We start from the raw sequence: 7558 nt of genomic DNA, 5'->3' as shown, positions 1-7558 counted from the left end.
GGGCGCCTGGGTGGCTCAGTTGGTTAAGCGACTGCCTTCGGCTCAGGTCATGATCCTGGAGTCCCGGGATCGAGTCCCGCATCGGGCTCCCTGCTCAGCGGGGGTCTGCTTCTCCCTCTGACCCTCTTCCCTCTCGTGCTCTCTGTCTCTCATTCTCTCTCTCTCAAATAAATAAATAAAATCTTTAAAAAAAAAAAAAGTAGTTACTAAGCCATTCTACACCTTTTGCTTTGTGCATCTATACCTTTATTTATATTTTAAAAAATTATACCAAACATTCTTTATAACGTATGAACTTCTTTCCAGGTCAGTAAGTATGTAACTTTCATGGCTTTTCTATTGCGTGGCTATATTACAGCTGATACATCTTTCACTCAATTATCAGATATTTTGTTTGCAAACAAAAGATTTAAACCTAGGTATGGGACAAGTCTAAAGGTTGTTCTCTTTCCATTATCCCATGCTGTCATTATTTTAGGTGGTAGTGGGTGATCCAGTAAAATGTGATTAATAGCCATTTGGGGGAGACAAAGTTGTGAAATATCTCCATTTGTATAGAACTACAAGGACGGAAAATCCAAAATGGTTGATCATCCTCAGACCTTATTTTATATCATAAACAGCAGACTAGAAGCATTTTGCAGAGTAGGGAAAAGACTGGGAATACAGTGTAGAGTGGCTAATCCATAATTTGGTTAGAGAGCTGGGAGGCGATTGGTTAGTAGTCCGACTTGTGCTTAATCAGATCAAGTTTGTCATTTTGCACCTTTTGGCTCAGTAATATTAGTCTGTATTTAAGTAAGGAAGTTAGGCTATGAAGATTTTTCTAAAAATTAATGCTTTCCAGGTTTTACCAATGTCTGTATCTTTCAAACATATTTCCAGAATGACTTTAGGACCTCCTTTGAGTCCTTAGATCCTTAGATCAAATATAACTTCACATTGCTTCTAATTGTTGATTAGCAGCATCGTTCATTTGAGTAAATCATTTTTCATTTAACTATCCCTCAGGTGCTTAATTCATCCACCTTCCCACCCTTTAATATTTACCGGTTTTTCAGGCAAAGAATTAAACTGTGGTTCTGAGGAGTCTTTTTAGGTGGGAGGGTATCATGGTAGACATGGTATCAAGGCTTGAGGGAACAAAACATTTTGAGCCACTGGTGTTTGGAAATGTACACATAACGTTAGGTTATGTTCAGTTTCGAGATAAATGGTTTTTTTTTGTTTGCTTGTTTGTTTCTCATCTTCATGAGTTTGAAAAGGAGAGAAAAAATTCCCTTTTACTCTTTTCTTTGAATCTGAACTGGGAGTTTCAGTCCAAAAGCCTTGAGTGGATGAGTGAAACAGGAGGGCACAGAAAGGGGACCTCTGCCAGGTAAGGGTGATTGGCCTGCCTCCTGGGGGAAGCTCTACACCTCCTGTATTAAAACTATTCAAAACTGGAATGTGCTCTGGGAGGAAAGCTTTACAGCAGGGAAGGATTTGGTGGATTTGTTTTTATTTTTTATTTGTTTTTTAATTTTTATTTATTTTTAAAGATTTTATTTATTTACAGAGAGAAAGAGCACAAGCAGGGGGAGCGGCAGGCAGAGGGAGAAGCAGGCTCCCCACTGAGCAAGGAGCCCAATGTGGGGCTCGATCCCAGGACCCTGGGATCATGACCTGAGCTGAAGGCAGCCGCTTAACTGACTGAGCCACCCAGGTGCCCCAGGATTTGTTTTTAATAATGCCCCCCATTCAGAATGATTATTGAGCATCTACCAAGGACTGTGCCCTATACTCTGCTCTTCATGGTACAGTATTATGTTTGATCTTCAAAACAACTTTGTGAGGTTCTCTTACCCCCGTTTTCTAGATAAGGGACTGTGGTGCAGAGAAACTGGATATGGGGGCTCTGGTCACAGATCTTACAGACCATACAGCAGAGATTCAAACCCAAAAGGGTCTGTCTCCAGAGTTTGTGCTCTTGACCACCATGTCTTACCCTCTGTTCTTCTAATCTTGGCTTCAGTACACTCCATCTTGTTTCTAGGACATAGGAATTCCTCTCCTTTGATTCAAAAGAGAGATCTGCTTCTCCACTCCTTACTTTGTTCTTAAAGACCTGGGTCAGCAGCGAGCACAGTCTGCAGGGAATCACACAATATGCATTTGGTGCCCAGGCATTGATGGTAGCCCCCCACCCAGGATCCTGGTGCCCAGGATGTCCAGGGTTTAGGGATCATAGGAGGTGAACCCATTCCTGGGGAACTGGTTGGGAGCACCAGGCTATTGTATTTGGGAGTTTATAAACGAGCCTGCCACAGTAGTGTCTCTTACGTCCAATCTTGGAATAAAGTGAAGGGAGGGATTGGTTTAGTGCAGATTCTTCCAGGGCAAACAGAATCTTCTCAGTCTACCCTCAGGGCCATTTCTTGTGCCCACCATGGGATTCAGGGCACCATCAACTCACCTACAGCAGTTCTCTGTCACGGTAAAATCTAGTACTAAGATTTTATTTGCAAGGCTTAGGGTAGGGACTTTTCTGGGGCCAAAATATTTCTATCATTTTCCAGTTCCTAGAGGCTAGACAGAGTGGGAGTCAACTCCACTCTTGGTCCATTTTCCTCCTTGTAATCTCCTTAGGTTTTACAGATGGACTTGATGACTCTGGAAGAAGCCTGAGACGGTCTCAATGACTTGATAGTGTCTGATTTAAGAGTTTCACATAGTATCTCCTGAGTTTTCTAAAATATTAACAAAGCCTTAAAAACATCTAGCCATTTCTCCAAAGCTTGCCTGTTGATTTGAGAGCATTTTATTTTATTTTTAAAATATTTATTTGTTTATTTGAGGGGGGGAGGGGCAGAGGAAGAGGGAGAGAGAACCTCAAGCAAACTCTGTGCTGAGTGCGGAGCCTGACGCGAGGCTCCATCTCAAGACCCTGAGGTCATGACCTGAGCCGAAACCAGGAATTGGACCCTCAAATCTATTGCACCGCCCAGTCACCCCAAGATTTGATAGCATTTTAAATTGCAGAAGCTCTGGATCCACCTCTTTTCTTTCTGGTCCACACACTGGTCGTCAGACTGGAATTGACATCTCTGTAGAAGAGTGAGGTAAAAAGTGACATGGAAGTCCTCCTTGTTTTTAGCATTGTCCATTATTACTTGCCCCATGTAATAAAAGGGCAGCTGTTTGGTCTTCCCCTGAACCGGATGTCTTTAAAAATGTAAGAATGCCCCTGCTTGGGTTCCCTCTGTCGCTGTCTCTCTCTCTGTCAAATAAATGAATAAAATCTTTTTTTAAAGAATGTAAAGACTGCTTATTGCTAACTCTGAGAATGCCTTTTAGCTACAAATATACTTCTCCCCTTAGCTTCCAGGCAAAGAATCACTTGTAGGAGGAAGGCAGGTAGAAGTTGGGGGGAGGGTGGTTTTGATAAATTAGTGTAGTTTGTTCTCTTTCTCCTCAGGCTGCTGTCATTTTCTGCTCTGGAAAATAACTAAGTGGCCCTTGGAATTAAAGTCTCCCAGGGAAAATGGTATGACTCTTGAGAATTTTAAGATAAAAATCACTTTCTGTCTCTCTGCATGATGACTTAATTCTTTTTATTCTTTCCTAAATATCATGTATTAAAAACAATATTGGGTTTTAATACAGTACTAAGTAACCATGGTGAAGAGCAGAAGAAAGGTAGCTCTTTCTCTGATTAAAACAAGTGACTTTTCTGATAACAGATCCTCAGCTCAGGGGCTGAGAGACCACAGAAGTCACTTCCGCTCTGCCCTGTGTTTCTAGAAGGATAAAGTTTTCCTGAGGCTAAAAAGGAAGCCCAGGCCACAACTCTAAAAGGAGGCAATGTTCTTATTGTTGATTAGGACTCAGGTAACTTCACCAGGGAAATGATGGCCTTGGATCCTTCTTTTACCCTCAAGAAGACTTAAGCTACACCTGCATCCCTGTCTTCTTCGGGGGGTCTACGCTTCATGTACACTGGTGCCAAAGTGGGGAGAATTGGTTTCTTCACAACTCAGGCCAGAAGGAAAGTATTTTCCTTTGCTTCTGCAAAACCAAAGTAACTAGTATTCCTTTCCATTTCCTTGCCTGGAATACCTGGTCCTTTTCTCTGATGTGCTCTCTCGTTTTACCTACTTAGGATTCCAAGTTTCTGGTTCCCAACCTCAAAGGATTGATCTTTCTTCTTTGGGATCTCATATCGCTTGTGGGCTCTGTGTCAGCAGTCAGTCATTCATGCTCTTGCCTCTGTCTGGAACGCTCTTCTCTCAGCTCTTTGCATGAGTGGCTTCCTCTCATTCTTCAAGTCTCAGCTGAAACACCACCTCCACAGAAGCCTTCCCTCACCACCCCTTCTAAAGTAGGAGCCTTTTCTGTATATTCAGAGACTGCCAGGTCCCCAGCACCTGGCTGCTCTGCCCTTGATTTCTAGAATGATAAAGTTTTCATCTTCATGCATTTGAAAAGGGGGAAAACATCCCCTTTTGCTCTTTTCTTCAAATCTGAACTGGGAGATTCAGTCCAAAAGTGTTGAGTGGACAGTATCTGGCATGTAGTAAATATTGAATATATTGTGATAGATGGGTATAATTTAAGTAGGATGTTATCAAACCTTTTATCCTAGTTATTTCTATGTAAAAAAGTCACTATATATTTTAATAAAGAAAATAAATATTATTTTGAAGTTGATTGTTTTAAAATACTTCAGATTTTTAAAGTGGAAGTTGAGAAAATTTGATTTTTTAAAAAATAAGATTGTATTTATTTATTTGACAGAGAGACACAAGCAGGGGGAGTGGGAGAGGGAGAAGCAGGCTTCCCGGCGAGCAGGGAGCCCGATGCGGGGCTCGATCCCAGGACCCTGGGATCATGACGTGAGCCGAAGGCAGACGCTTAACGACTGAGCCACCCAGGTGCCCCTCAACTAATATTTTTAAGCCACACTAAGAACTGTATCCTGAATACTAATATACATATTGCTTATAAGGAATGAAAATTTATGTTTTTCAATTTCCTGTGACAATTCCCTTTCTTTCCACAAATTACACTTGCTTGCTTCTTAATATATGTACTTAGAGAAAGCTTCCTCACTGTATCGGCTTCAAAAAAGGCAACAGAATTTTAACTTTGTTTTTAACATTTTATTATGAACATTTCAAACCTGCAGCAAGGTTGAAATAATATGTCCAGCATCTAGATTTTACAATTTTTTGTCATACTTTACCACATCTATCTATGAATCCATGTTATTTGTTTATGCTTTTTGAAACAAATTACAGTTATCAGCACACTTCCCCTGAGGTACTTTAGCATGCATATCATTAGCTAGAGTTCAGTATTTAAAGTTTTTTCATTGGGTGTAAAATTTATATATAATAAAATGTACAAATGTTAAGTGGACATTAGCTGAGTTTCAACAAATGGATTAACCTGCTACCGAAACTCCTATTTTTTTTTAAGATTTTATTTATTTATTTATTTAAGAGAGAGAGAGCGTGAGCAGGACTGGGGGGAGGAGGAGAGGGCGAAGGAGAAGCAGACTCCCTGTTGAGTGGGGAGCCTGACGCAGGGCTCGATTGCAGGACTCTGAGATCATGACCTGAGCCGAAGGCAGATGCTTAACCGACTGAGCCACCCAGGCGCCCCCCACAAACTCCTATTATATAGAACATTACCATCACACCAAAGGCCCCTCATACCTTTCCTTCCTCAAATCTTTCCCCATCACTCCGCCCCCAAGGCAAATTTTTCCACCGTAGATTAATTTCACTTATTCGAGAATTTCATATAAATGGAATCATATGGTATGTACTCTTGTGTCTAGCTGCCTTCCCTCATCATCTTGTTTTTGATTTTCAGTTATGCTGTTGCATGTGTCAGTAATTTGTTTATTGTTGAGTAGTATTTCATCGTATGAATGTAACACAGTTTGTATATTCTCTCTCCTATTGTTGAACATCTGGGCTGTTTCTAGCTATTGTAAATAAAGCTACTATGAATTTTTTTTTTTTTTTTGGAACTTCCTTAATAGAAGTCTTTTTGTGAACATAGGTTTTCATTTCTTTTGGATATATACCTAGGAGTAAAATTACTGGGTCATATGGTAAGTGTATTAAGATACACTTTTTTTTTCCTAAAGTGGTTGTGCCATTTTACATTCTCACTGGTGATAGAGTTTTGATTGGATGTCTCCCCATTGCCTCATGCTCAGGGTAGGTAATAGCTAATAGAAGGGTCCTAGGACCTCATTCCTTTGAAACATTCATCCCATTGTGCCCCCCCCATTGTGCTCCTGGGAGAACTTAACTGTAGATTGTGAGCAAACTTGTAAAATAATGTGAGTCCCGAACTGCTCATGCATACACCGGAAAAAAGATTATCCCACCAGCGGAGGGATGAAAAAGCATTATCTTTGAGAAAGAGAATAAAGAGACTCATAGAATGATCCTTGACCAGTCTCTGTCTTTTGATGTCCCCAAAGTCGTCTCATTGCTACTTCTAAAGAAAGTAAGGCCTACTAGCCCAGAGGAGAGAGTTGTTCCTTGGCAATATTCTAAACCAAGCTGCTAACTGGTTCCCTGGGAATAATTGTGTATTTTTTGGCTTGTATTATAGGTTTATTATACAACTCTCAGGTACCTGGTAAGAATTAGTTTTTAATTTCTACTTCACATTCCTGTCAGTTTGTCTGGTTTTCTTTTATTCTGTTAATGTGGTGAATTACACGGACTGATTTTCAAATATGAACCAATTTTGCTTTCAAAGTTGTATTATTCTTTTTATGTGTTATTAGATTTAATTTGCTACTATTTTGATTTAGGGATTTTTAAAACAATAGATTTATGAGATTTATGAGAAAAATTGGTCTGTAGTTTTCCTTCCTTATAAGTCCTCCTTTAGTTTTGGTATTGAGTTTATTCTGGTGTCATAAAACAAACTGAGAATTATTCTATATAAGAGTATAAGATTGGGGCGCCTGGGTGGCTCAGTTGGTTAAGCGACTGCCTTCGGCTCAGGTCATGATCCTGGAGTCCCTGGATCGGGTCCCGCATCGGGCTCCCTGCTCGGCGGGGAGTCTGCTTCTCCCTCTGACCCTCCCCCCTCTCATGTGCTCTCTCTCATTCTCTCTCAAATAAATAAATAAAATCTTAAAAAAAAAAAAAGAGTATAAGATTGATGTTATTTCTTTGTTAACTTTGAAGAAGTTGCTAGTGAAGGGTGTGGCCTTGAGATTTCTTTTGGGGAGGGTCTTTAAATATGGGTTCATTTTCTTTAATAGGTATAGAGCTATTTACATTTTATTTTATTTACTTACTTTTTTTTTAAAGGTTTTATTTATTTATTTATTTATTTATTTAATTTTTTTTTTTAAAGATTTTATTTATTTATTTGAGACAGAGAGAATGAGAGACAGAGAGAGCATGAGAGGGAGGAGGGTCAGAGGGAGAAGCAGACTCCCTGCCGAGCAGGGAGCCCGATGCGGGACTCGATCCCGGGACTCCAGGATCATGACCTGAGCCGAAGGCAGTCGCTTAACCAACTGAGCCACCCAGGCGCC

Source organism: Leptonychotes weddellii, chromosome 12 (genome assembly GCF_054177405.1).
Source record: "Leptonychotes weddellii isolate Sample4059 chromosome 12, ASM5417740v2, whole genome shotgun sequence".
NCBI lineage: Eukaryota > Metazoa > Chordata > Mammalia > Carnivora > Phocidae > Leptonychotes > Leptonychotes weddellii.
The sequence above is the reverse complement of the archived record's forward strand: the minus strand, read 5'-3'. Positions refer to the sequence as shown.